Source organism: Micropterus dolomieu, linkage group LG22 (genome assembly GCF_021292245.1).
Source record: "Micropterus dolomieu isolate WLL.071019.BEF.003 ecotype Adirondacks linkage group LG22, ASM2129224v1, whole genome shotgun sequence".
In the NCBI taxonomy this organism is placed as follows: domain Eukaryota; kingdom Metazoa; phylum Chordata; class Actinopteri; order Centrarchiformes; family Centrarchidae; genus Micropterus; species Micropterus dolomieu.
In genome coordinates, this window is record NC_060171.1 from 256,845 (window position 1) to 263,607 (window position 6,763).

The 6,763-nt window shown below is 37.5% G+C and overlaps 1 protein-coding gene across 1 annotated transcript in view; it reads right to left on the minus strand.

The window, feature by feature from the left end:
• LOC123962142 (transmembrane emp24 domain-containing protein 6-like) overlaps positions 1-6,763 on the minus strand; it is a 56,349-nt gene that overhangs the window by 48,699 nt on the left and 887 nt on the right. The gene's annotated exons all lie outside the window — the stretch shown is intronic.

Genomic DNA, 6,763 nt, shown 5'->3' on the forward strand with positions numbered 1-6,763 from the left:
AAATATGAAATTCAAAATTAAATAGCGTATACAACAAAGTGTCCTGCACAAAGTTGAAGCACCATAAAAACCCTGAAAGTTAAAATAACATTTTTCTATAGTGGTCCTGCAGGTTAGAACACCTCTTGAGCTCTCCTAAGTATCAGCAGTCATTTCCTACATTAAGAAAGCTTTTTAAATGCGTTTACTCCGAGTCCGTAAAATAGGACCAAAAATGTAAAATTCTGAGAATGTTTTGCCAGTTAGGAGCAATTTCCTACTCTGAGATGTTTGACAAAACAAAACATCAGGGTGTGACTCTGAGGAGGAAAACTGGAACAAAATGGTTTTTTTTAAAGAAACATTTTGTTCCAGGGTGGAGGTGCCTGAAAGATTTAATAAAAGAAGTAATAAAGAAAACAAGACTTAATCAGAAAAAAATAGTAATGAAAGATGATTCATCAGCCAAAAATAATACCTTACATGATTTATAGAGTACGTAGCTGAACAATCTAAATCATGCATAGAACATTTACCTGTAGGTGGATGTTTGGTGTCCTGTTGGATTCAGGTGTGCAGGCTGAAGAAAATGAAACTATTGCTGTGCTTTATACTCTGCGGTGGCATCTGAGGCATCTATAGGCGTCTCTACATCCATTGGTGGTTTGTGTTTTAGCTCCAGGGTGACAGATGAGTTTGGAATCTTTGTGAACACTTTAGCATCTATAAGCAGTTTTTAAACAATGAATGCAATATTTAATGTAGTTGGCAGTGTTTATTATTTTATCCAGTGGATAGCACTATGGCCTCACAGCAAGAAGGTCCCAGGTTCAAACCGCAGTCGTCCTGGCCTTTCTGTGTGGAGTTTGCATGTTCTCTGCGTGGGTTTCTTTGAGAATGAATTTCACGACATGTATGTGACAATAAAGTACTTTTTCTTTCTATGTTTTCAGTAGGAACCAATGTTTTTGGAGGAAGTCAGAAGGTTTTGAGAGATGAAGTAACACATTGTTGATTTTGGTGTTTTGGTGTTTTTTATTGTGAAAAAGTAAAAAAATAAAAATAAAAATGCCAGAGCATTGTTTCCACTATCATATTCAGGACATTTGTATCATAAGTTGTTCCTGATGTAGAAAGGAAAGTAAAAAGATCCTTATGGTATCAGAATTTAACTAAAAGCCTATAAAGCTGATGTGCAGTTACATTCATGTACACAACCATTTGCCACAGAAACAAGTTTAAAGATACACAATAGTTACATCTGAATTACATCTACATAGAAAATCATTTTCATGTTTTTATTTTTCCTTCTACACTGATTAAAATTTTGTACCTAAAATTCTTTCAAGTGCCCCAAAATGACATCTGCTGTCAGCGACTTCTAGCAGCTGTCAACAGGAGAAAAGGAGGAATTCAGAAGTTTTTATGGAGTGGACAGAGTTGGACTGTTTAGACTGAAGAATGTTTTCATAGAAGTTACCATATCTGATAAATACTGTACATTAATAAACATGTTCAAATGTCATTATATCAGCTTACAACTACATTATAGAGTACATTTATTGAATACTTATATACTGCTTATAAATGCTTAATGGATTATGTTTTTATGATATTAGTAGATTATTAAATTGGAATTAACAGTTTTATTAAAAGATTAGTTTAGGGCTGTCCTCGTTTAAGGATTTACATAGTCGAATCAGAACGCCAGTAGCTCCTCTTTAAAGAAGTTGCAGCGTCTCCGTTCATTAGATGTAAATGTAAACGCTCCGTGCTTGTATAGCGCCTTTCTAATCTTCGACCACTCAAAGCGCTTTTACACCACATCTGCATTCACCATTCACTGAGCCTAAGTGCTCAAACAGAAACTAACATTCACACACATTCGTACAACAACCAGACAGACGAGATAGACTGGGCAGAGTGGCTGCCTCATGTGCGAGTGCTACTGTAACAACAGACTGAGATTTAATGGATTAACCCCTCAACATATAAGTTTCCTTTTATTCCTCTTCTTTAAATACCTTTAAGGTTGTAAACATAATCTCATTCAACACTGTGACACTTTTTATTCTGTATCATGTTGTTTCAGCTTTACAAGATAAATTTAAACCAAGGACAGGTTTCTCTTAAAGGAGACCTATTATGCTGCTTTTCTAGTCCTATATTGTAGTTCTGTGACTCCTGTATGGCAGCTTTGTATGATTCAAAGTAAAATAAAAAACTGGCTTTTACTGGCTCTTCATGTAGACTTTTTTTCTCTACTATTGTTCAACATTATCTGCATAATCATCCTGTAAACAGAGTCCTGATTTTATTATTGATGCAAAGATTTACACTTCAAGGTCCTCATCGGGCAAGCATCCATGTGACTATAAAGCATGCAACATATGCTGACAAACAACGTTTAGGTCGACAGTAGCTCTGTTCATTTAACAGTCAGTCTGGTGGTGCAGCAGAGCTACCAACACAGATGAAACGCAGGGTCATCGAAAAAACTTCACTCAACTTTTGCCACAAACAATAGTCATGACGAAAGATTTAATAATTGCTGCCCTAAAAACTATTTATGCAGTATGTTGGTGTCTGATAAGCCCTCAAAAACATAAATCTGTTCCTTCAACTTGACTTCCTGGATCAGATGTAATGTTTCCTCTGTGCCTTTCTTTAACAACCAACCACAGCCCCCTGCCTTGTTTTAGTGCAGGGCTGTTTTTGGTCCGATTGCCCACAAACAGCATTGGTTTGGTTTTATTCTTAGTTATTAAAAAACCTACATATGAACACACCATTTTCCCATATTCACCAAGAAAACAAGCACACGCTGATTCAAACCAACATTTCTACGAAACTAACAAAATAAATTAAACTATGAAATTCTAAATGAAATAGCGTATACAACAAAGTGTCATGCACAAAGTTGAAGCAGAATAAAAAACCCCAAACCCTAAAAGTTAAAATAATTTTTTTCTCTAGTGGCCCTGCAGGTTAGAACACCTCTTGAGCTCTCAGCAGTCATTTCCTACAAAGCTTATGAAATGCTTTTACTCCGAGTCCGTAAAATAGTCAAATTTGGAGAATGTTTTGCCAGTTAGGAGCAATTTCCTGCTCTGAGATGTTTGACAAATCAAAACATCAGGGTGTGAAAACTACAAGGAAAGGAAAAAAAATAATAATAATAATAAAAAGGGCAAGGTGCTTTTTGGTGTCCTGTTGGATTCGGGTGTGCAGGCTGAAGAAAATGAAGCTCTTGCCGTGCTTCTTGACTATTTCTCGCTGTGGAATCTGAGGCATCTATAGGCGTCTAAACATCCATATGTGTTTTAGCTCAAAGGTGACAGATGAGTTTGGAATCTTTGTTAACACTTTAGCATCTATAAGCAGTTTTAAAACAATGAATGCAGTATGAATGTAGTGTAGTTGGCTGTGTTTATTAATGTAATTGTGAACAAATACAACTTTTTCCATAAGTGGATGCTGAAACAGATAAGTATAATTAAAAACAACTTTTTTCATAAATGCCCCGTACTTGTATAGCGCCTTTCTAGTCTTTTCGACCACTCAAAGCGCTTTTACACTAGATCTGCATTCACGCACATTCATGCACTGAGCCTAAGTGCTCAAACGGAAACTAACATTCACACTCACTCATACACTGGCGGAACAGCCGCCAGGGGCAAATCGGGGTTCAGTATCTTGCCCAAGGACTTCGACACGCAACCAGGGGGAGCCAGGGATTGAACCGCCGACCTTCCGATTAACGGCCAACCCGCTCTACCTCCTGAGCCACAGCCGCCCCGTTGTGGGACTGCATTGATCTGGCATGCATAATATCTGTGAAATAGGACGTTTTGACTATTTTAAGTCATGTTACTCCCCTTTCCTGTGCCTGAAGGATGTTTTTTTTGAACAATTTTGTTCTCCATATGCTCCCCCTGGTTTATATAATACGCAGACACGTTTTTTCTTTACATTGTTAAGGAGATGATACACAATTGTACCTCCCCGAGAACAACACTGACCTCAGTATGCTAAATTCCTTACAGGACTGCTTGGCTGAAAAAATTGGATGTCTAAAAAAAACAGACAGAAATCCTTGCTATTGGACCCCAACATATTATGAAATAAATACGACCATCTATTGGTCACCTTTCAAAGCATATAAAGCCTGTTGCTTATTCTATTTGAGAAACTCATCACTAAGCCACCTTAGAAATATTGCTACAATAATTGAATAGAATCTTTATTGTCATTGTAATTTGTTTGTATTGTCATGCAATCCGATCAGTGCAAACAGGTAACTGGTGTACATGCCCTTATTTCCTCACACTAGGACTATTGCAACAGTTATTGCATCTCTTCTCTTGTCTTAATCAAAAAACCTTAAAATGACTGTAAAGAATTCAGCGGCTCAGCTTTTAATCAGACCCAAGATGTATGATCACATTACAGTAGTAGCCTCTTTAAATTGGCACCCTTTTTATTTTAGGATTGAGTTTTGTTATTTTAAAAAACAAGTTGTTTTTCCTTTGAAACCAAAAGGAGACTTGTTGCTGCCACTTTTGTCAGTGCTGGACTATAGCAATGTTAAATACATTCATGCATCCATTCAAAGCTTGAAAGTGTTGGATACTGTTTACCATGGAGCACTGAGGTTCATTACAAACTTGGCGCCCCCTTCCAAATCTACATCCAGGACTAATGTATGGGAAGATACTGTCTTCATTCTAAGGACTATTGTTCCCTCAAGTCCAGACTGAATTGGCTAAAGGGCTGTGTAAGTATGCTGCCCCTTTTGCTTGGAATCAGCTGATGTGGGGAATATTAAAGAAATTATGATTTATTGTAATTTACTATTTATACCTACTGGAAAATGTTATGTTGTATGTCTCAATGTCTGCAACCTTGTTAATTGTGCTGCTGCCTGTCTTGGCCAGGACACATTTTAAATCTCAATGATGTTTTTTCCCGGTTAAATAAAGGTATGATAAAAGTTCTTTTTGGATATTCTTATAACTCTCTCTCCATGCCTTTACTCCAGATTATAGTTTAGAACTTTTAACTATTCAGGGAGGGATCTCCTGAGTCAATGTCGTCTTAAGTCTTATCTAAAAACCCACTTTCATCAGATAGCTTTTCCTGATTTTATCTGAGCAACCTGTTTATTTTACAGGTTTTATCTTTTTCTATATCTAGTGAAATTTTATGTTATGATGTTTGTTTTTTCATCCAAACTGGTAGTAGGCTACAGCTCAGACAACTTATGATCCATACTAAATTCATTAATCTTGTAGCAATCCAGTTTCCCGTAAAGTTTCCAGTGTTTAGGGTGTGAACACAGCTTGCTGCACTGAACAATGTCTGTGGCGCTGAGCTGTCACTCAAACACTCACTGGCCCCTGAAAAATCCGTCCACGAGAGACGTTTGTGTCAAAACTGCAAGCAGTGGGTGTGTTTGAGATGACTTCATAGTCAAACGTGAAGTGGTGGGGTGTAAAAACACTGCCGTCAAGTCAGACACATTCTTCTTCCCATAGAGTGTGTGAGCGTAGGCCCCATCCACACTTCTCCATTTTAGTTTAGAAAAGGAGAATTAAAACGAATACGATCTCCGTCCACACCAGCGTTTTAGCTGCATATCAGAGTTGATCTGTATTAAAACAACTGGAAACGCACATCTAGTGGACGTCCACGTACACTGGGCATGTGGGTGCAAGTGTAAACATGAAGCTGCTACTCCATAGTTACAGATCTGGCGAAAGGGGGGGGAAAAAAAAGTAATGCAGAAGAAGAACCGCACCACACAACTGTTACTGAATGTAACAGGGGGGTTAAAAGCGGCTGTGGTGGCGGAAAACAGACTGGGAATCGTAAAGGTAAACGGCGACACAGTACAAGTGTAGGCTATAATTATTATTTGCATGGTACGAAGTATTTTAATAAAAATACACTGTGAAAACCTCTGTCAGCAGCATCCGGTAATTAGAGAGCCAATCGTGAGCGTCTGCGTCATCGTTCCTGAAGTCCTCCATTTTTGCCCGTCTCCAATAAAACGCTCTCCGGAGTTTCAAAAACGGGGTCGGCAGCGTTTTCAAACTTCTCCTTTTCAGGTCTTCGTTTTCGCCGTTTTAGTCTGGACCTTAGAATAGTGACTGATCCTGCAGCATTTGCCGTATTTGTTGCAAACTAAATAAATACATAAATCCTGTCTTTTTGCACAAGGAATATCATGAATCCAAAGATGTTTTCTTTCTCCTGATCTAAGTGTTTTGTAAGCTTACCAAAAAGGGAAACGTTTGTTTCAACTGTGTTCAACTTTTGAGATTATTATTTTTTATTTTTTTTTGTTTCAGTTACTTTTATTCTCTCTCAAATTCTTAGTTTTTGTTTGATTTTTTTTAAGAGGATTTGTTTGAATAAATTGGCACAAATATGATTCCTTTAAAACATATGATTGTAATGTTCAGGTGTCTGTGTATTTTTGACCATGTAGTGTATGTATTAAAGGAGTGTCAACAAAGTGAAAGTACTTTAACACACATTAACATACTTTACCAGTTACAGTAACAACATGCTAGATGATCAAGTCATAAAGCATCTACTCAAAATCTATATAGCTTCTCAGAATTGACGTACACGCAGTACTGCCCACATTCCACAGAGACAGGCCAAGTGAGGTCTGTCAAAACAGATCTGGTTTCACACGTACATTTTATTATTGTCCTGTGTACTTTCAGACCAAACATTAGTCTACGCAGCCCTAAAGAAAAACAAGAGCTTGTCC